The sequence below is a fragment of the Pteropus vampyrus genome, unplaced genomic scaffold, assembly GCF_000151845.1.
Source record: "Pteropus vampyrus isolate Shadow unplaced genomic scaffold, Pvam_2.0 Scaffold440, whole genome shotgun sequence".
NCBI classification, from domain to species: Eukaryota; Metazoa; Chordata; class Mammalia; order Chiroptera; family Pteropodidae; genus Pteropus; species Pteropus vampyrus.
The window spans coordinates 121,831-144,681 of NW_011889221.1; the positions used below are offsets into that span (position 1 = coordinate 121,831).

Sequence of the window (22,851 nt, forward strand, 5' to 3'; positions counted from 1 at the left end):
ATGTGCTCACCTGAAAACCCCAGAGAGGGCAGAAGTGGGGCAAGTCTGCCTGTAGAACATGTCTTCTTGTGGGGGCATCGATATCCTCAAAGCTCTTCAGAGTTTAGGAGAGATCAGAATTCCCTTTTTGTCACCTTAGTTTTCTCTCTTATGTTTTAAGTCCTTTATTATTGACTTATGTTTCCTCTTTTCTGTTCTTACATTGGGCAGGCCTCTGGATTTGGGCTACACATGAGATGACCTGTATGTGTTCATATATTGATAAAGTTAATATACAAATAAAGCTAAAAGAAGCAAGCCTCTGTGAACTCAGTCTGCCTTCCTCCTGCTTCTGGGACTTTCCCTGACATCAGAGGTTCCAGGCCTCTGGCCATCGTGAACGTGTGGCCCAGTACCATGCCACCTCCCTCCTCCACTGCTGCCCATACCATGCTGCCTTGCTGAAGTTCAGGAGTGAGACTAAAAGAATAAGTTGTCCTTGCTCTTGGGATCATCCTAAGAGGAACTGTCACATCGACACAGGGTCAACCTGACTTATAAGCTGAGCAGAGTCATTTAACAACTTATACCACACCAATCCAAGGGCTTTCCATGTTTTCCTTACTTTCATCCTTTGACAGCTCTATGTCGTCAATTATTTTCTTTACAGATATAGAAACTAAGGCTCACAGACTCTATGGGACTTGATCAAGTTTACACAGCCAATATTTGACAAGAGCAAGATCTTGGTCTTTAGCTCACATTCTGGCAGTGTAGATACTTGTGTTCCTTAAAGCCAAGCTTCTTACATTTACTATGCATATGAATCATGAAGGGTCTTGTTAAAATACAGACTCTGATTCAGTAGATCTGGGGATGGGGGACCAAGAATTTTTAATTATTACATCCTCCCAGGTGGTGGCTGGGTGGTCTTGTCACCATACTTTGGATACGAAAACTTTAAAGAAATTTTCCAAATTAGGCCTAAGATTGAGTCAACTGTGGGTAAAAAATGTCCACTAAATATTTGGGAAACTTTAATACAAGGATATGGGTGGAGGGACGACTCAACTCTCTAGAAAATTTCATCACATGTAGAGGAACCCCACTGCATGGTGCCTTTGAGGGATTGTGCTGCTTTCTGTTCATCTTGATTTCAAAACTTGGTCCTAAATTAAGGACTGGGGTAGGAACCTAACAGTGGAGGTCTTTCTTCTGTCATGTTACTAGTACAAGTCCTACCACTGGGAAAAGAATCCAAGGAAAACTTTTGAATCACTGAAATGGATAGTTGTGATATCAAGGTCAATAGGCAGTTATCTATAAGAACAAACATAATCAATGAACTGGTTTGCTTGCAGAGAAGCAACAGAACTGTAGCCACATTTACTTCTCCAACACTAAAATATAACATTTAAAAGCAAGAATTTGTGGCTCAGATTTTACTAGGTTGGATCTCATGTTCACCATTAATTAACTGGTCAACTATGAAGAATTAATTAACTTTCAATGCTTTAGTTTTCTCATCTATAAATGGGAACAATAAAAATATTTGGCTCAAGAGTCATTATTAGAATCAATAAGAAGATATATTTAAAGTACCTAAGACATACAAGCATTTTAGCTATTTCAACAAATGCCAAATGTATTAAAGCATCCAATGTTCAAATGAAAAAAAATCAATTATACTAACTTTATTTTAGCTGGAAACTTTAACATATATTATTGTTATTATTGTGATGAGGTTTATTCACCTAACAGTGAATGAATTCCTCACTTTGGTCTAAGAATGTTAAAATCTGAATGGCTGTCTTATATAAGGAGATGAATTTGATGTTGAATGCTGCTTTCGCTATTCCCGAGAACATGGCAATTTATTTTCTAGTTTAAGCATTATGGAAACAAAGCAACATCCTTTCTGTACACACAGGACCAAGTTCAAAACTATATTAAAAACCAGCAGCATCAATAAGTCACCAGGAGTATATGTACAAAAATCTTGCCTAAAATCTTTTAAGTAGCATGAATAATTTCATCTTACCTCTGTCTTTCCTTGTTCTACCATCGTGACTCATCTTCACTTCCCATATTTAACATATAATTAGGCACTTTTAAGAAGAATACCATAAAGACAGTTGTGTGCATGTGTAAGAATAAATGTTTAGAACCAAGAAAAGCCTTGAAAATGTGAGTGTTGATTTTCTTCATTGATATTTAAAATACCAAATAGATGCAAAAACATATTCATTTACCCAATTTCCCACCTTTCGAGTAAAAAAAAAAACTAAGAATAAAATGTATGTCGTTTCTACAGAAAAAGTACTTGCAACAAGGGAAATCTCTGAGCTCAAAAAAAGGCAAGATAAAAGCAATTTATTGTTATGCTGCCCAACATTACTATATGAGATTACTTCAGATGAAAGACGTTGTCATAATGCATGCAGCCAAGGAGGCTGAATTCAAGTATTGTTGGGAGTTTTTTATTCCTTCTTTTTAAACACAGTGCTGTCAGTGTGTGAAGCCTCAAGGGATGTACAAAATATAATTAACAAAGGCTTATGATAAGGAATGAACCAACCAATAGGCAGAGACAAATTTTAAAATGCCAGCCCATCTTCAAAGTCTTTCTCTAAAACATTTCTTTTGCACACCAATTTAGTTTACAATGATGAAAATGTTGTCATTTCTATGTCCTAACTTCAGCTGGAATTTTCTATCTGGCTTAAAGTTGACATGGAAATAATTATAGGGAGATGACAGGTATAACTATGCAATTCCACTGAAGTTCTAAACAGGTGCCTCTAATATGAGTTTCACTGGATTTATCTAGGGCTTGTGCTGGCCTGTCCCAGTTCTGAACTGAGCATGAGACTGGTCTAGTGGGCCATAGAGGGAGCAATGCTTCCTCCATCTCTATTTGATCTATGGCCTTGCAGCTGAAGTTGCCAACTGGCACCAGTCTGATGGCTGTCATCAGTAAGTGTGGTGTTTGTGTGATGACCAGTGGAATTTGACATGAAGTGCCAGGGCATTTCATGGCAACTACATCAACAAAGTTTGCTCACAACCAATGTTAGTTTAGTTTGAATCATTGCATCAGTTATTAAAGAGTTCCAGTTTATAAGAATTTAATATCTCAGAAGGTTTAGTTTTATACATTCATAAATTTTTATCTGCTACTTCTGAAGGAAAAGAGAAAATAGAAATTTAAAAAAAGTCAGACAATTCCACTGGGGTGAAGCACAGAAAATATTCTTTTTGCTCAGCACTGACTAGATTGTCATGGGTTTTCAGTTTCAAGCTCAATTTAACTAAGCCTTTTGGGCTCTGAGTTTCATTTACTCAAGGCCAAACAAAACTTCCTCATGGCAAAAAAAAAAAAAAAAGAAAGAAAGAAAAAAGAGAGAAGAAAAGAAAAAAGAATCTCAGCATGAAGAAATAAAGTCTATATAAAGATTTCTGAACATTAAGAAGTCCCTGATAAACCAAAGTCTTCATGAAAGATACAAATATAAAACATATTGTATTGATTAGAATTTAAAATGGATTTCAAAGCTCTTTGGTCTGAAAATCTTTATCAAGCCTATAATAGGACAATCCCCTCCCACATTACAATACAATTACTAACTCTTCTCCATTCTCCTTCTTTAATTCTCTGCTAGCCCCTAAACAATACCAATCTCAGGCACAATTTATTAATTCCTAATACATTATCTGAGAGCAGGAGCACTTACCAATTTGAACTTCTCAAAATAAAAATTACTAAGGCAGCCTTAAGAAGAGGAATGAATAGAATGAGAGTACAATCAAGCCACAATTACTCACAAAGGCTCAGTTCAGCAGATTAAAATCCAAATGCAGGTGACTGGAGGCAAAGAAGCAAACACAATGAGCCCAATTCTTTGCTACCTGTTTACACAAAGCTCCAATTGACTTTTCTGAAGGGCTCCAAATAGGGCCCAAGGGGTAATACATTTGCTGGTATGGTTGGTATGCACTCTCCACCCTTTTCTAAGCACACAGTCAAATATATTCAAGTGTTTGCAACATGGTCCTCTCCAGGAACTGACCTGAATTTTAGGTGAACAAGAAATCTAAAAGCATTTTGAGAACAAAGGGCAAATCTTAATGGTGAGTGCGTTTGCTCTTTCATGGTAAGCAAAGTATCGTAGGATTCTGAATTCCTCCAAGGTCTTCTATCAATCATCTCTATTCTGTACCATCTCTGTCCCTCCACTCCGTTGTTCAACAAAAACAATGAGACAGCTGGGTAGGAAGAAGAGAATTTTCTTAAATTCAAATGGTATGTACCAAGTGTCTGGATCAAAATGTCTTAGAGCTTGGGCAAGAGTCCACATTTTGCCAGATTTAATTGGCTAATAGGAACTTGATTATTTCCAGCTATGAATGCTGTACACAAAATACAGAATACTCCCTTCAGGTACAAGACTAAAAGTCTACAGATGTAAAAAGTAACCCGGAAGCTTAAAATGAATTTCAATAGAGAGAAACCAACATTACTGTGAAAGACAAAAAACAACAACAACAACAACAAAAAACAAGTAGGAACAAGAAAAAGATTGGAGGGCAAATCCATAAACATAGTTAACTTCAGGAGAGTCAAATGAAGGAAGACAAAAAGTGGTATGATCAAAATAATAGAAGTAAAGTGATTTTCTGAAGCCTAATGGAAATGCTAAAAAAAAGGATTCTGGCTTTCCGGAGGGTTTTTATTTATTAACGATGTTGTTAGCTTTGGCAAAACATATGGAAAGTGTCTAACTACCAAGACTGCAAGTAAAGATGTGTCATCTCAACCCTGTGAAACCCAAAGTGTACAGACAATAAGAGATCTCTGTGTTTTTTTATTTATGTTAACCAATTACTCTTCCATTCTTGACCTATCCAATGTAAACATATTCCCTTTCATATTCCTCACTGTCAGAACCATTTCATTATAAGATCTATGTAATCTATTTTATGTTTTCAGTAGAAAATATTCAGCAAAGCTAAAAAATTACAAGGTGATTATGCAAATCGAGGACATAAACGTATGACAGAAGAAGCAACAATGATAAAAGGTTCAAAATTATACACTTTCTGAATTTACAATCTACTGGAACAACTATAAAAGTATTTCAAAATATCTCTGATCTCAAGGTTAAAAACAATATCAGTAATTGACTGTAGATATTTGTGTGGTTCTCAAACAGTTAGGCTTCCAGACCAATTAAGTTCCATTTTAGCCCATTCTAGAATACTCACACTTCCTTTGTTTATGACCTGTAGGATGACATAAGTCAGTCATTCTCAGAGTGTGGTTATATAACTACAACATTAGCATCACCTAGGAACTTACTACAAATGCCAATTTTCACACACATCTTTTCCCCTCTCCCCACTCAGTCAGAGACTTGAGAGTTGTAGCCCAGCCATCTGTATTTATCAAAACGTCTTAATGACTCGATGCATACACAAGTTGGAGAACCATTGATTTAAGCAGGGAATATGAAAACTCCACAAGGTGAGGAACATAATGCACAATGGGAAATAAAAACACATGGATTAAAAAAGATAGATAGAAAAAATGAAATAACAAAGCACATTATGAAAGGTGGAGAACAGAAAAAGATTTATATTTTATTTTTTAAAAAAGGAAAAGAACCCCAAATCCCTGTTTCCACTTTCATGACCTCAGTTCCTTAGATTATTTAAAACCAGTTTTGTAGAAATAATACTATTATTTTTTCTTAGAGACCAGACGATACTTTTTTTCTCAATGAACACAATCTGAATAATATTATGATTCCAAATTGCTATGACCAGACATTTTATTTTTAAATCTATTGTTGTAAATAAGAACACATCTGTTAATTGATTGTGTCTATCAACCAAATTCTTTAAAATAATATACATGTCCCATGTTTTTAGAAAATATACATATCAAGGAATCTTCAGTTTGGTAAAGTAGCTTATGAATAGATTGGAGAGATCTAGTTTTCCCCTAACACTACATAGCTTTAAAAGTGTTAGAAAGCTTTACTCCAGGCTTAGTGTTTATTTGAGAACAACATGCATAGTAGAACAGATGTAGGTCACTCCAAATTCAACCCGAAAATCTAGCACTCAAAAGCCATCTTGTCAGATATGATACTGCCACCAGACCAACAAGGTTTAATAAACAGTGGCAGTTACTATTCACTCGCAAACCCAGAATCCCCAGATAATCCATTATGCATCGTGGCCCACCACTGGATTCATTTCCTGATTCATGTATTGCCCAGCAATCCCTTCATTATTCATTCAACAGATAATTCATAGAGCACTTAGCTGCTGAATTCAATTATCCTATGGACAGTTATGCAGACAGATATAAATAAGACATTATGGCCAAGGCACAACTAGGTCTAGTTTTGTGATAAAGGTCAATGTTCATACCATTGACCATTTCTCTTCATCTCGCTAGAGAGAAAATCACTTTGGAGTGTAGCTCCAATCCCTGGGTTTTGGGGTGGAGCCTGACACAAATTTTAAAAGCTACACGGACAATTACATAGAAAGACAGCAGCCAGATGGTACAGTATTTGGAAGGCCTTAAGGTTTCTACTTGGCTGTCATTACCTCTGAAAAGCCTTCCCTTATCCCACAAATCTGATATCAATAGTCTTCCTATACAGTCCCATAGTGGACACTTCTGGACATTGTGTTGTATCAGCCCATACAACACAATGTCCATAAATTGCCCATCACCTCAACTAAACTGTAAAGTTTTTCAGAACCAAGTTGTGTTTACTATATTGTAGTAGTCATCAGTGGCTCTAATCACCAGACTTTTGCTCACACAATTAGTTAAGTTAAAGAGCGGGTGAGTATATAAACACCGAGTAAGCTGTAGTGTGGCTCAGAAAACTTTTTTTTTAAATAAGGTTATTAAGGCCATTTAATATTATAGTAAATTCCAAACTGTTTTCCTAAGTGGCTATATCATTTGACATAATCATCAGCAATACCCGATATTTTAGTTGCTCTATATCAACACCAGCACTTGGTATTTTCAGTCTTTTTAATTTTAGTGCTTCCAGAGTATGTGTAGAGATATCTCACTGTAGTATTAATTTACATTTCATTGTGGATTAAGCATCTTGTGTCTATTGACCATTCATATATGTTCATAGTAAAGTAATTATTTAAATCTTTTGCTTGTTTTCATAGTTTTAGATCTTAAATCTGATCCTTTTCTGTGATCTATGAAATTTTTGTCTAATCGAAGGTCATAAAATATATCTTTTTTTCTAAAATATATATCTATGTTTTCTTCCAGTACTTTGTAGTTTGGGCACATATATTTATGTCTATTACTTATATCGAGTTTATTTTTGTATATAGTGTGAGATAAGATTTGAGGTTCATTTTTTCCTGTATAGCTACAGATCTTGTTCCAGCACCATTTGATGAAAAGACTCTACTCTGTTGAATTACCTTGGCAATTGAGAATGAATGTGTTGGTCTATCTCTATTCCATTAATTTATATGTCAATCATTATATTATCTTTATTTTTGAAGATTCATAGTAATTCTTGAAATCAAATAGTTCAAGAACTTTAGATTGTTCTTTTTTCCCCATCATTTTGGCTATACCATTCTCTTTGCATTTCTATGTAAATTTTAGAATCAACTTATCAATTTCTACAAAAAAAGGTTGTTGAGAGTTTTAAATTAGAATTTCACTACAGATCAATTTGCGAAGAATTGTCATCTTAAAAACACTGAGTCTTCTGATCCATAAACATGTTAGATCTCTCCGTTCATTTAGATAATCTTTAATTTTTCTCATCAGAGTTTTATAGTTGTCAATGTAATAGGTTTTGCACATATTCAGTTATATTTACCTCTCTATTGCATGTTTTTAATCATGTTGTAAATGTTATCCTTTTGATTTCCACTTCCAATTATTTGCTACTCATATATAGAAATACAATTATTTTTGTATATTGATCTTGTACCCTAGAACTTTGCTAAACTCACTTATTATTCTAGTACATTTTTTAGAGATTACTTATGATTCTCTAAATAAATGATCATGTTCTTGCCCTGCCTCCCTTCTGACAGAAAACATATTCAATATTTTTGTCATTAAGTATGATACTAGCTGTAATGAGCTAGAGATGTTTTTTGTCATGATGAGGAAATCATTTGTTTTCCTAAGTTGCTGAGAATTTTTACCCTGAAATTAAGTTTTCTCCCAGGTTTGGTTGTTGTGTTTTGTTTTGTTCATGTTTTTGACATAATTGCATGGTTTCTTATCTTTGTTAATGTGGTAAATTATACTGATTGATTTTTTAAATATAAAACTACTTTGCATTATTAAGATAAGCTCCAAGTGGTCATAATGTATTATTTTTTTTATATATTGCTAGATTTGACTTGCTATTTGTTAAGGATTTTTGTAGCTATGATCACATGGCATATTGGTCTGTATGAGGATAATTCTGGCCTAATATAATGAATTAGGAAGCATCCTCCTTTTTGTCAGTATTATGGAAGAGTTTGTGTAGTATTAAATCTTAAAATTTTTGACAACTGAACCACATGAAGCCAACTACATCTAGATTTTCTTTGTGAGAAAAATTTTAACTACAAATTCAGTGCTATAAAGCTATTTGTGTTATCTGTGGGTAAGCTTTATATCTCTTTGTTTTTGTCTTTCAAGGAATTTGTTTATTTCATCTTACAATTGGCATAAACTTTTTGTATCATTTTCTTATCTTTTTATCACTTGTAGGATTTGACATACTTTCTCATCTTCATTCAGATATTGGTAGCTTGCATTTTTTTTTTCTATTTCTAGATTAGTCTTGCTAAACATTTAGCAATTTTATGGATCTCTGTAAAGAACTAAATTTTAATTTAAAAAAGTTTTTGTCCGTAGTCTATTTAATTGATTACTGTACTTATCTTTATCCTTTCCTTTCTACTTCTTACTTTGAGCTTAATATGATATTCTTTTCCCTTAAGATACAAGCTTAAATCACTGATTTTAAACCATTTTATTTCCTTCTGTGAGTATATAGTTTTATCCTAAGCACTTTACCTGCATTTCACAAATTTTGGTATGTTGTGTTTTTGTTTTCGTGCAGTTATTAAATTTCTTTGTCATTTTTTCATTGACCCATGAGATACGTAGAAGAGTGCTATTAATTTCCAAATTTGGGAGGATTTTATAGATAACTTTCTGGGTTTCTTTTGTTTGTTTCTAATCTAATTCTGTTATGATTAGAGACTATAATTTGTATTATTTCAATATTTTGAAATGTTTAAATAAGACTATAATCTATTTGGCAAATGTTCCATGTATGCTTTAAAAGTATGCATTTTCTACAATTGTTTGGTAGAGTAATATGTATATGTCAAGTAGGTCAATCTGGTTAATAATGTTATTTAATTATTCTATATCCTTAGTAAATTTTGTCTACTTGTTCTATCAATTACTGAAAGAAGAGTATTGACATCTGCAACTTTAAATTTTAATTTGTCTATTTCTTCTTTCAATTCTGTCAACTATGTTTTTTTAAGCATTTTGAAACTGCATACACATGTAGGATTGTTATATCTTCTTGATGAGGTTCCTTCATTCTTAGGAAATGAGTCTATTATTGGTAATTTTTCTTGTCCTTAAATCTATTCTGTCTGATATTAACGTATCTATTGGTTACCGCATGCAGGTCTGTTCACTCTGGCTTGACTTAGAGGGAACACTAAAAACTCCCTGTCCTGTGAGAGTACTGGAAATTGTTGTCTTACAGCCCCAAGTAATGTTATTTCCTTGGAATCTGTTCTTATCTGGCCTTGTGTAGTTTGATCCTATGCATTTCCAAACTATAGTCAACCAATCTCAAGAGGTCCCTTATGCACATTTCAGGTACTTTTTCTCTGTGTAACTCTTTCCTCCCAGAACTGTGCCTCACAAATTCTAGATTCCTTGACCTTCTGAGCTCTGGTCTCTCAACTCTGCAAGATTGCTAGTTTCTGTTTGGGTTACCCCTCCCTGTACTGTAGTCCAGAAATTTTCTTGAGGCATAAAGTGCTCATCTCCTTCGCATTCAGAAATTTTGTACATATAAATATTGATACCTGCTGGTAGAGATAAATTATTTTTTAAATTACAATAAATAGTATGTTTGAAGTTCAAAGGCATAGAAGTTTTTTGGGGGGGTTGTTTTTGTTTTGTGTTGTTTTTGTTTTGTTTTGTTTTGGTGAAGACAGATGAAAGAGTATGGGGGATAAGGATTCTTGTGAGAATTTCTGCCATAATATTGGAAACTCTCAGATCATTTTCTGAAACTTGGTTTCTTAGTTTTCTGATCAATTAGATTCACAAATAAGTGTTAACTTGCTTCAGTCACTAGATTAAGTAATGGGAAAAAAAACATTAATAAGGTACTTTTCCTGAAGTATATAGAGCAATGAATACTAACTTTCTCCCACTGATGGGGAAATTATGGCACAGAGAGTTAAAAGACTTGTAAAAAGTCACCCAGCCAATTAATCGTTAAGAGTCAGGAACAATCCCAGTCATTAATCTTTATCTCAGGGTTTAAAATACTTACTGGCTATAATCCACACACAAAAGTGTTTCAGAATATGTTATTTTACTGGAAGACTTGTTTTCATTCAAAAAAAAAAAAATTCCGGATTTTTTTATCTTCTTGACGCCAATGATTCTCTGCATCTAAAATTCATCCTTCAAGAGTATGACACATAGTTTTGAATTGCTAGCATACCCAATATCTTAATTGTTATTGTAAGTTTTTTTAAGTTACTCAAACCTTCCTAGGTCTCTCAATACTGTGAGAAAAGGAAATATTAGCCTTAATATCTAAATTTCACAGGGTTACCTCTGAGACCTATTACAGGATCTCAGACCACCATTGAGGTGCCTCCAAGTATTCCGAGAGTCCCAGGAGGCGTCTCACATGTATCAGCATCAGACTGTATCTGAGTACAGGACAAAAAACAGATACCACCTTGTTCTCCTGTTCCTGTCTGTCCTATGATTTTGAGTGAAATAATAGCACTACCATCTCTCCAAATTTACTTCATACACACACACATGCACACACACTTCTTATTGTGTATTAACTCATGAAAATAGCCCTCTTGGGAGGAGAAGACCTTTACATTCACTTTAATTGAACACTCTGCTACAAATACTTTAAATCAATGGCTTAAAGCCTATCCCTTTCACCTAGTATAATCCCATTAGTGACAGAGTTTCACTATGGAATCAATTCTCAAGTAGGCAAGCATATTTTTTGAAACCCAACACCCAATTTAAACCTTCTTCTCAGAGATTCTGATATTTCTTCTACTTCACTCTCCATCCCCAACATTGAGAATAGCTGCTCTAAATGAATGTCATGACTAAGGACTAAACCCAAAATACAGTCTATTGCAGGGAAAAGCAATTAGAAGCAATCAGGAGGGAGACATACTTGGATTTATAGCAATGAGAGACAGAATCCAGCACAAACTAAAAGATTCAGGCTTAGTAAAAATGTCACTCCCACCTAGTCAAACCTTAATGACTCTGGAAAGATTAGATTGAGTTAATTATTTTTAAAATAGTCAAATTATAAATTATTTTACAATGAAGTAACATATAGATTATGTCACTTATTAAATGATTAAAAGAAGTTTGTTTTGGAAATACAATAACTTTCTTCCTTGTGAGTCAGGATTTGCCTAGAAATCTGACTACCATAATTAATAATTTTTAAAAGTAATTGGAATATTTTAATCATTATAAGTTTTCTAAATATCTATCTGTGATTATAAATATTTTAAATTTTTCATTATGTTTGAATTTCATACATCACGTATTTTCAGGCTGATCCAATCAATGTTTTTAAACGCAGATGCCTTTAATCAACTTAAAGTCTTAGAATAACATTTGATTGCCCTTCAAAAATAAACTACATATGTACTAATCTTTAATTTTCAAATATGCAAATAGGTAAATTTATTTCATGAATTACTAGTAATCTGTCTTTAATTGTAATATATATTCATGAAAAATATGTTAAGGCATTCTTAAATAAATGCCCTTTCTATCCAACCCTTTAAATATAATTTTACTGAAATTCCTATAGTAGATCAGGTAATTTCTAGTGTCCTATTATAACATTTGATCTTACCATTTATATTATTTATGTAAATAAAGGCAATGATTGGTATTCACAATGGCCACTCTGTTTAGTAAACCAGAAATGGACATATTCCATGTGAACTTACTTTATTGCTGTAAAAGAGCAATGCTTCCATATACTATGAATAACCAGTTTACTTGATTTTTTAAAAAATACAGAATTGGTCACCACTAATTAAAGAAGCTATATTCCCATAGGCTTCAGATCATTAAAAAATATATATTTCATATATATATTCCCTGGGATTTTTTAACTATTCAATCCTGGAAGTATTCAGTATGCCTACCCAGTGCCTAAAGACTGCTGCTCAAAGTTAGACTTTATAGAAGAATGTGCTGCACATCAAATGACTGAGAGTGTAAACAGACTTAGGAAGGGCAGATACACAGAATCTAGAGGCAACACAATAGGCCAACCTTCTCATCAACCTCTCTCCCTCCCTTTTTTTTCACCATGTAAAGTCCAGACAAGTAAAAGCATTATCAGAAGAAATATTAAATGAAAACTGACCCTCAGTAATTGTGGATTTTCAGTGCCTAGTGGCCCACCCATCCCTTCTCATGCTTCAAAGAACAAAGGGGAAGGGATACAGAATAGAGGAGCAAGGAAGAAATAAAAAGAGAAGTTATTTACCAGCCCTTTGAGATCTGGTTACCAGCCTGAAAAACAAGAACAGATGTATTTGCATGATTATAAAATAAAATGCCTTTCAAATAACTTAATCTTCGGGAATATTATAGTGTATACATTTGTTTTTAATTCCACAGGGACAGGCAACAGACTGTGGGATCCTTTGTTTACCCCTGGGTATAGGGACAGAAGATTCTTAGATACATCTCTGAATTCATGCTAGTGAAAAACACGTGTGGGAACCAAGAGGATTACAGTATTATCCTGCCATTGTTTTCTGCACTACATCCACTTCAGTCTTCAGGAAAATGAAAACAGAAACAGGCCCAGGAGATTATAAACAGGCTGTTGCCGATGAAGTCTGCTCTTCCCATGTTGATGCAGCCCAGGACGCAGGTTTGTTTCTTCAGGTTCTATCAAAAACCCTCTCTGAATGTGAAAAGAATTAGTGGAGGTGAAATCACCCAAAAGGCAATTACTGTCTTTTTCCCCCCAAGGAGTAGATTTCAGCCAAGCAGACATAAAAAATATAAAGTTTCTGTCATAGCTGAAGAGTTCAAAGCCAAGAGGCAAAGCACATGGGCTTTGGAAATGTTCGTGGTTAGTGGTAGGTAATAAAGAATATAAACGCAGCAGCTCAGACTAAATATAAATTTAGAGGAAAAGGGAAGAACGGTGTATGCTGCTCCCCCATGCTGTGCTTCCCTGGGACGGACACAGACTTCATTTTCCATTTGGCACAGAAAAAGCCTGGACCCACCCCAGCTGGATCGTTCAAAGAGCCTTCAAAGTGTTGTGTCCACGGGGCCCACTTTTGCTCTGAACTGGATGACCCTGGGCCAGCTGTCAAAAGGCTGAGCTTCATCGGGTAGCACCAGGCCATCGGGGTCAGATATAAAAGAAAGCTGACTGGCTCATAGGGTTACAATAACGTCAGGCAAGGTCAGCTCACTTTTTCCATTCCAAGCCAGGGCTGGCCTGTAATGATGATACGGTAATATTAATAACAACAGGGACAACCAATACCTTTCAGGGAATGGTTTCAAAATGCTTTCCAAGGAAAGGCCGGTTATTAATTCCCCAAATGACAGATAAGAAAACTCAAGCAAAGAAAAGAAAAATGATTAGACTCAGAGCACACATGTGAGTCAGGATACAGATGACAGAAAGCACCAAAGCCGCCTTCCCAGATCAGGTTCTGGTCCTCAGAGTATTATTTGACTCCACTGGAGCCTACCTCCGCAACACATTGCTCCGTGCTCTGGAGCTACGGAGACTGGTGAACCCCTCTGCATTCAATGTATTGTTTTAAAGCCTTCCTGACCCATTAACTTACTTCATCATTTAAACAGGTTATCAGGAGGGAGGGGGAAAAGGAGGGGGGAAAAATTAAACAAATAAAACGAAAATAAATAAATAAATACTAAAAATAAAAAAATAAATAGATATAGTAGTCATCTTTACTATTTCTGTTGTTCTTTTTTTTTTAACATATATTAAGAATCTGCTGCATACGCAAAATAAGAACCAAACAAAATGCAGAATGATATGGACAGAAATGTTTACTTCTAACAGCACAAGAACGTTTTTTAATATTTCCATATAGACATGCTCATCCCTAAGGCGTACTTTCTCAGTTTCCCTTGAGTAAGTAATTCAAACAATAACTAAAATTACATTTGCTCGTGACTTATTTAAAATAAAATCAAGCTTCCAAACTTTTCTCTCAAATTTGTCAGATATTATTACTCTTCTCCATTTATAGTCTGCAATGATTTGGGAATCACAAAAATCTCTGGGCCTTCTTTTTAAACAAACAATCAACACACACTGACTAAACACTTACTAATGTTATTAAAGAGGCAGTATAACCTTGCGAATAGGATTAGGGGCTTTAGGGCAAATGTCCACTCTTTTTAAACTATGAGACCTTGGCCCTTAACTTCCCCACCCAGCTTTCTCTGTAAAATGGGAATGAGAAGAGTCACTTACCTCCTATGGCTGTTGAGAGGATGAACGAGCCAACACATGCAGAGGGCTTGCAATGGTACCTACTGCATAGTAAGCAACTACATACATGTTAGTACACAACAGAGCTTTCATTTTATAGTAGAAAAGTTCTATGCAATGATTCCTGCCTGTAGGGAACAATAACAAAATAAATGGAAAACAAAGTATGCATTTGGCATAGTGTTTGGCTGAATGACAATACGTATGGAAGACAGCTAAGCAGAATAGTAGTTTTAGTAATCAAGGAAGACTTCCTGAAGGAAAAGAATAAGGTTTTCATCAAAATAGGAAAAAATATTCCCTTTACTTTCTTTGTCATTCATAGTCTTCTCTTACATTTATATACCCATTAGAGTAGTATTTCTGTAGTGAAAGGCTGCATTCAGAAATAATTAAACCTGTCTAGCAATAGGAAAAATACCACAAAACAATTAAGAGACAATCCAAAGGTTGTAACTGATAAAAGATGGTTCCTAGATCTCAGGTAGCTCCTATATTTTAGGATAAGGATGATGGTAACAAAGAAATAGAATCTGCTTTCTTATGACTGCACCTTAAAATAACCTGGTGTTCTGCTTTATTAACTAATGCCCAATTCAGCCTATTGAATTCTTATCTAAGGTCTCCTTTTCATTCATCAAGTGTTTTTTTTTCATACAACCTTTGAAGCATTGCTTGTTGAAGTGTTCAAATTTGGAACTAAATAAGATACATTCTTTGTCCTCAAAGTGCACCTAAACCAGTATATTTTAATTAATATGTTAATTTATCTAATCATAAATTTCAATCTAATACTTTTTAAAGTTAAAAAATTCAAAAAGTGGGGAGATTAATAATATAATCATAAATTTATCACATAAGGATAATCACTCTGCATACTTCTTTCTGGTCTTTTTCACAGGACAAATAAAAAATGCACATGCAAATAATTATGACTTTACCACACGTGCAGTTTTTAAATAAGCCTTTTTCACCTACATCATAAAACATTTTTCAAGCCATTAAAATTTTCTCTAAATGCATCATTTTTAATGTTGTATAATATTCCATTATCTAAATGGTCTATGAAATAATCCTATTAACATTATCTAAAGCTAAAAGTAAACCTTTGACTAACTGAAGACATTGTAAATAGCTGTATATCCACAGAAATGATGTGCTGGATGAAAGGAATTAATCTTCTGAAAAACACACCACCTTTATAAAGCCAATTGCCATGACCTGCAGAGCATGGGCTATGCTAAAATAAAGAAGCCCTCAGAGGTAACTAGGACCTCTCGCACACTCCATGCCTCCTTCTGCTACATTTCCATTCTGCAGCCTTTTCTCCCAAAGCTGGAGAGCTTTACTGGTCAGGCAGCTTTCCCATCTTCTGGACTTCTGGCAGAGAGAAGACCAGATACAAGTGAGCAGCTGGGAAAAGCGAACTAAATTAGAACTAAAGTTCTCTTAATAATTTCACAACTTCTTTAACATAAACTAGTTAAAAATATAAGCAATACACAGTGTGACTGCTGGTTGTATACAATATCTTAACTTATGTAACTCAAGGCATTCCTATTTGTTTGCTTTTAGAATCACTTCCTTTCAGGGATGTGGAATTAAGTGGTTATACAAAATCAACTGTCAAACTGGGCACTGCAGTCACATTTCCATGCCTAAGAAGGCAGGCACATTTCTAAAAAGAAGGAATATGAGAAACTTTCTCTATAACTAATAAAACTAACATGAGTTTAAATTCAATAAAATTTCACAGCAGCATAGTTTGTGTACCTCTCATAAGAAAGCAACTGGTCATGCTGTCTTCATATGGCATTTTCATTTCTAGACCATAGTCATAAGGCGATCTGAACTTCTTCACATTTGAAAATTTAATTTTATTGAGACATATTAACTATGTATTTTATTTTTAGAAAAAGGGGGAGCTTTGCATTATTTTTTCCCTAAATATCCAGTGTCTCACTATAAATAAACCACACTACACAGAATCTAAAGCCTCCTGAAAGGTTACTCATAGCCAAATATCCATTTTACGATTTTCTAATTGGCTTCCATTGGAAAATCAAATGAAGATTGCAGAAGAAAATTATAAAGAAATAATAAAGTTACAAATAAGAATTTCCTCATATCAGATTTCTACTGCCATAATAATGCTAAAAAAAGAATTACCCCAAAACTCAGTGGCTGAAAACAATATGCATCTGTTTTGCTTGTACGTCTCTAGGTAGGCGACCTTGGTGGCTCAGCTGGGCTTAGCTGGATGGTTCTGGCTAGAGTTCACCCAGCTGTTGCTGATGAGGATGGCATCCGCCAGGACAGCTGGGACGATTTGGCTTTCCTTCCCACATCTCGTCTCACCTTCCAGCAGGCTAGCCCAGGCATGTTTTCATGGCAATTTCAGAGGAACAAGAGGCAAGCAGAAACACAAGAGATTTTTTCAGCCTGTGTTTGTTCCACCTTTGCTAACTGACACTTTCTTAGCCAAAGCAAGTTGCGAGTCTAGCTCAGACTCTACCCCTTTAGTGAGAAAAGCTGCAAAGTCATATGACCAAAGGTGTAGTAACAGAAAAGAGTGAAGAATTAAAATCATTAATGCAACCTGTACTATCACAACCATATATTTTTAAAGGACAATGACAACAATAATAAAATAAAATGGGATAATTCAAATTTTTGAGAGGTAATTCAGTTTAATACTCTAAAGTACTATACAAAAATGAAAATATGACCTTAAATTAATAGAGTAAAACAGATGTTGAAAAATCAAGAGGCTTTCTTCAAAACCTTTCCTCATACCCTATGGCAGGACTGCATACTTCTTGATTTCTTAGCCCCTTTTGCCTAATGGCTGATGGAAGAGGCTTATATTTAGAAAAGTTGATATAAATAAAGTAAGAAAGAAGAAAAGAAAATAAAACAGAACTAGTAATTTTAGCTTAATTATAATCCTTAACAAGCCATAAAGGTACATTTTATCTCTGGATGAAAAATGAAAATTTTCCAAAGCCTACCAGTCAAATTGAGTAGAACTGAGATTCAGATACAGGACCTTATGAGGATGTATGGCATGATGACTTTAGTAATGAACGATATAGTATTGTATACTGTATTTGAAAGTCATTAGGAGAATAGACCTTAAAAGTTCTCATCACAAGGAAAAAAATGTGTAACTATGTGTGGTGATAGATTACTAAACCTATATATTGATTATTTTGCAGTGTATATATATGTGTGTGTGTGTATATATATATATATATATATATATATAAAGAAAGAAAGAAAGAAAGAAAGAAAGAAAGAAAGAAAGAAAGAAAGAAAGAAAGAAAGAAAGAAAGAAAGAAAGAAAGAAAGAAAAAGAAATATGGGATTAACAAAAGCATATATTGTTTCCATGTTACATCAGAAACAAGTACTTGAAATTGAAAACTGTTTCTTCTGCCTAAAATACTTTTCCCTTCCTCACCACCTAGTTAACTCTTCACTTTCTTGAATTTCTTCAGTTCAAAGTTCACTTATCTGGAGAAACCATCTTGATCACCCTTCTCATACTCCTTTCTTTGAGCCACGTACTTCTACCAATAGTGATCATGGTTTCATATTTGTTCATAAAATTTTTTGATTGCATCTTTCTCTCTCATGAGACTGTCAAATTCATGGAAGCAGAGACCTTTTCTGGTTTCATTTGGTTCTATCTTTGGACCCAATATAGTTGCTGGCATATAATATCTCCCAGTATATAGCCAATAAATGAAGTAATAGAAAAAAATAAATAAATGTGAAAGCATGGTTATTGGAAAGATGTAATAGTCTTATGGATAACAGAGAACATACATGGCTGATGAAACCTAAAAACGTCTTCGAAGTGAAGTTTTAGGTAATACACTTCTAAATGAAGAGACTAAATCTAATATGCACCTTTTAATGTTCCTATGTTGAAGGTTAAATATACGTATGTATTGACACACGGAAACAACTGTATTTTATGTTTTTATTAGTGAGAACCAGAGAAAGTCAATGTGAGAAATTTTTCAAATAAATGCAGTTCCTCTCATAGGATAAGACCCTTTTTCCCCCAGCGTTTTCAGTAGGAGAGAAGAATGAAAGGATGAATATATATTTCATATCTGATTCATAGTCAGCTAAAGCAAAATTGAAAGCTTCACTGAGATACTTTGCAAGTATCTAATATTTTCTGGAGACAATTTAGAATTGCATGCATTCTCTCCTCACCACTTACTTGCTGGTGTTACAGTCACTTCTGTAAGGGACAGGACTCACCTATTGCCACCTTGATTGCCAGGGAATTTTATTTCTTCTGGCTGCAAACCAAAAACATAAGAGGGCTACTTTTCCCTATCCCAAAAGAATGTACCTAAGATTGGGATATTTTAGTGAAATTGATAATAAAATTGGAAATTGCTTCAGGAAGGAAACTTCAGTGCCTGCCTGTCATGGCTACACATGGAATGACATGTACTCCATAGTATCAAAGGCCCCGATAAATACTTTATGTACAGGGACATGCACAGAATACATCTTGGCTATATTCAGCCCAGAGAGGTTGACTGACCATCACCCCTATAAAATTCTCAGAATATCAGAATTTATGATACTAGATTAAATGCTACAATTCTCAACACAAATGGAAAAGAAAGGCTTTTCTATGGTAGACCCAGAAGCATCATGATTAAAATTTTAAGACCAGACTGCAGAAGTACAGTCAACACAAAAGCAAAACTGAGCTGAGGCATAAGGGTAGCCACATCATTTGCTTCAATTTATCTTGGCTGCAACGTTGCCACCCTAACTTATTGAATCATTGCTTTTCATTAGGGTAAATTTACATGTGCTTCTGTATAATTCATATAAGAAAAAAAGGTCGAGATGGACTTTTTTCTTTCATGTGTACTTAGCATTATCCAAAAAATATATAGTTTTAAAGAAGACACAATGCTTAATATCTGGTAAATACTGAAGTAATGATTCAATTTGAACTTGGAAAATGAGTGAAAGAAAGAGATAGAGAAAAGGGGAAGGAAGGACAAAAGGGGAAGAAGGAGGAAAATTTTTTTAAAAAAAGGAAAATGAAGGAGAAAGAAGGGAAGAAAAAGAAAAATCTGTATATATGATACTTGTACATTTCCTACAATAAACACTGTTGTCGCAGCAAAAAAATCTTACTGGTATTATCTTCTATTGGCAAACTCCACTGGAATGTATCCTTTGTCCAAAATAGTGTATATCACTTAAATTTTGATATAAACGTTACAATATTTTGATAAAATGTTTTCAAGACCCGATCCTACTTTAATTTATTCAACCACTCTGAATAACACAGACTTGTGATAGGTTTTGAATTTAGAAATTACCAATATTTGATTTGTGAGCTCAAGAAATTGAAGTTAAAGAAGACACATACATAAACATTTGTATTAAAAGACTAATATCGCAAAACAAATAAGATATTATTGTGGCACAAGAGAAGAAATTATCAAGTCCCTTGGGAAAAGAATGGGGAAAAACAGATGTGAATTTTTCACAGAAGAGATGATGCTTGACCTAGGTCCTAAAGAATCACTAGAAATTGAAAAGACAGATGACAGAGGGAAAGCATTAGGAAGCTGAGGAAATAAATGCAAAAGCATGACCACCTGAAGTAGCAAGTTGCACCCAGGGACCTATGATGGAAGCAGTGTTGGAACACAGAAGAAAATGAAAGATGAGTTGGGTGAGTAGACAAAGACCAAGTCATAGAAGACATTGGATGGCATGCATGAATGATATTGATTTATTTTGTAGACAGTGAATTTGAAGCATAGAAATAAAATAATGCTTTTTTTTTTTTTTTAACTTAACTACCAACAATGTGGAAGACAGACCTGGAGAAACCACAGGGAGAAAGATCAATGAGAAAATCCTTAAAATAGTCCACAAGAGAAACATGATGAAAACTTGAAATAGGGCATAGTGCTGGAATGGGAGAAGAGTTGACAGATTGAGAGATGTTAAGTAAGGAGAACTTATAATATCTAGTGACCAGATGGGCATGAGAGATTAGGTATTGGCAGAAAGAAAGATGTTTGTAATTATGTCCAGATTTTTGACATATATACGTATATATATATATATATATATATGCAAAAGCAACTCTAGGGAGAAAGACAATAATTTTGCTTTTAAATGTGTCAAATTTTCCTATGGGATATCTTGTTAGTAATTAAAAGCAGGGAGCCAAAAGAAAAAAAAAATGTGTAGAAAAGAAGCCTGGACTGGAGAGGTCGATTTGAAGTCATCAGCATTCAGGATCCAATGAGCACTGAAGGGGGGGGGGGGACACATGAAATTGAAAAGAGAGAGCAGCTAAGTGTAAACCAAGGAAATGTCGACAGTTAATGGATAAATAAAGGAAGAAGAGATTAAGAATATGAGAAAGAGCAACTGAGATGTAAAAGGGAATCAGGAAAATTGAGTACAAGAAAGACTTCTATGGAAAGGTAGTAGTCACTAATAAAGCCACGGAATTTACATGGTTAGCTTTATGTACTACAGATATTGTTTTGTAGTTTTGAATTATTATTTACAAACTGAATTAAAGGCTACTTCAGAATCTAAGCTGTTGTTCGTTATACTAACCATTCCCTCTTGGTTAAATTGAAGTAAACACTTTGAGGAACAGTTTCTTATTCATGTTTCTATACCTAGCAGTACCTGCCACAGAACAAAACACATAGAAAATAACTACATAATATTTGAATACAATTATTGCTTAAGAAAGTAAACAATAGATTCTCATATTTTAGTAAACTTGCATCTTCATTCTGACAATGAATGTGTTTTTTGAATTATATAAAATTTTAATATGTAAATGTCCCTGTGGGGTGAGGGGAGAAGGAGAGAAAGAAAAGGAGGAAAAAAAATTCCAGGTTTGAAGACACTAATTCACTCATTCTGTGTGAATCATATTCTACCATATCTAGCAGGAAAAAGTACTCTGACAGGTCTGGGCAAGTTGAATTTGCTTAGCTTCCTCTCATCTAATAACTTGCTTCAACTAATCTATATTTTTGCCCTTTCAAGTCTGTCTCCAACCCTTATCAGTTTTAGTTGCATATCCAGTCTCCAGTTTGCTTCTTTGGCAGAGCGAGATGCTAAACTTGGCATTTATGCATTTTTTTATTCACTCAAAATAATAAAAAAGGTAATTTCTCTTACAATTTGTGTCGTGTGAAAATAAAAACCAATCGCATTGGTCATCAGTCTTGCTAAGTTTGGTAGAGATGAGTTTCAGTGTTATTAGATGTTATTACATCAAAATGTTGTTTGTTCAAGTCTATATCCCTCAACCTGTGGCAAGTTAAGACTTAACTAATATTATGGACACTTAGGCCAAGTTAATATCATAAAAAGTTAAACCACAGGGTGGTCAGTTCTAGGCCTCTCTGCTATTCCAAAATGAAATACAAGAACCATTTACAAACTGCATTATCTCCATCCCCTATCCTCAATAAAGTTTATCATATACAAAGTTGAAATGCACTCTCTATCAAAGTTACTGTGGGAATCAAAGGAGATGAAATAGGTTAAAGTGTTTATAAATTGTAATGCACTATAAAATGTCATTCAGGGCTCATTTGCCCAACTCCGTCATATTTCTAAATACAGCTCAGTATAGAACAAGTGCATGGGGCTAAGAAAGGACAAGCCCCAGGAACTAAACCTACAAATAGATTGAGGCAAACTAAGGGGATAAACAGAGAAGCAGACACTCAGAGGACCAAAGGGGCATGATCACCAATAGGTGGGAACTTAGACAAGCAGTTACTGATAAGAAGTCAAGTAGGGATAGGAGTTTCTGACAGGCACAGTCCTATGGAGACTCATAAACATCCTAGTCAGAATAAATTCTCAGTACCCCTTGAAAGCAATCTCTTTAAATCTCTTTTAAACTTCTATTTAGAGGGCTGGAAGAAACTAATTTTCTATTAACACAACTATTTAATCTTCAAAATAAAGAAATCATTGCATG

The 22,851-nt window shown here is 34.4% G+C and overlaps 1 long non-coding RNA gene across 1 annotated transcript; it reads right to left on the reverse strand.

The window, feature by feature from the left end:
- Nucleotides 1–12,917: 12,917 nt before the first annotated feature.
- On the reverse strand, nt 12,918–17,190 carry LOC111732298. The gene is made up of 3 exons (XR_002777481.1): nt 16,995–17,190; nt 14,808–14,953; nt 12,918–13,244 (listed from the first exon to the last, which is right to left on the reverse strand). It is a non-coding gene; the product is annotated as an uncharacterized LOC111732298 (long non-coding RNA).
- Nucleotides 17,191–22,851: the final 5,661 nt, after the last annotated feature.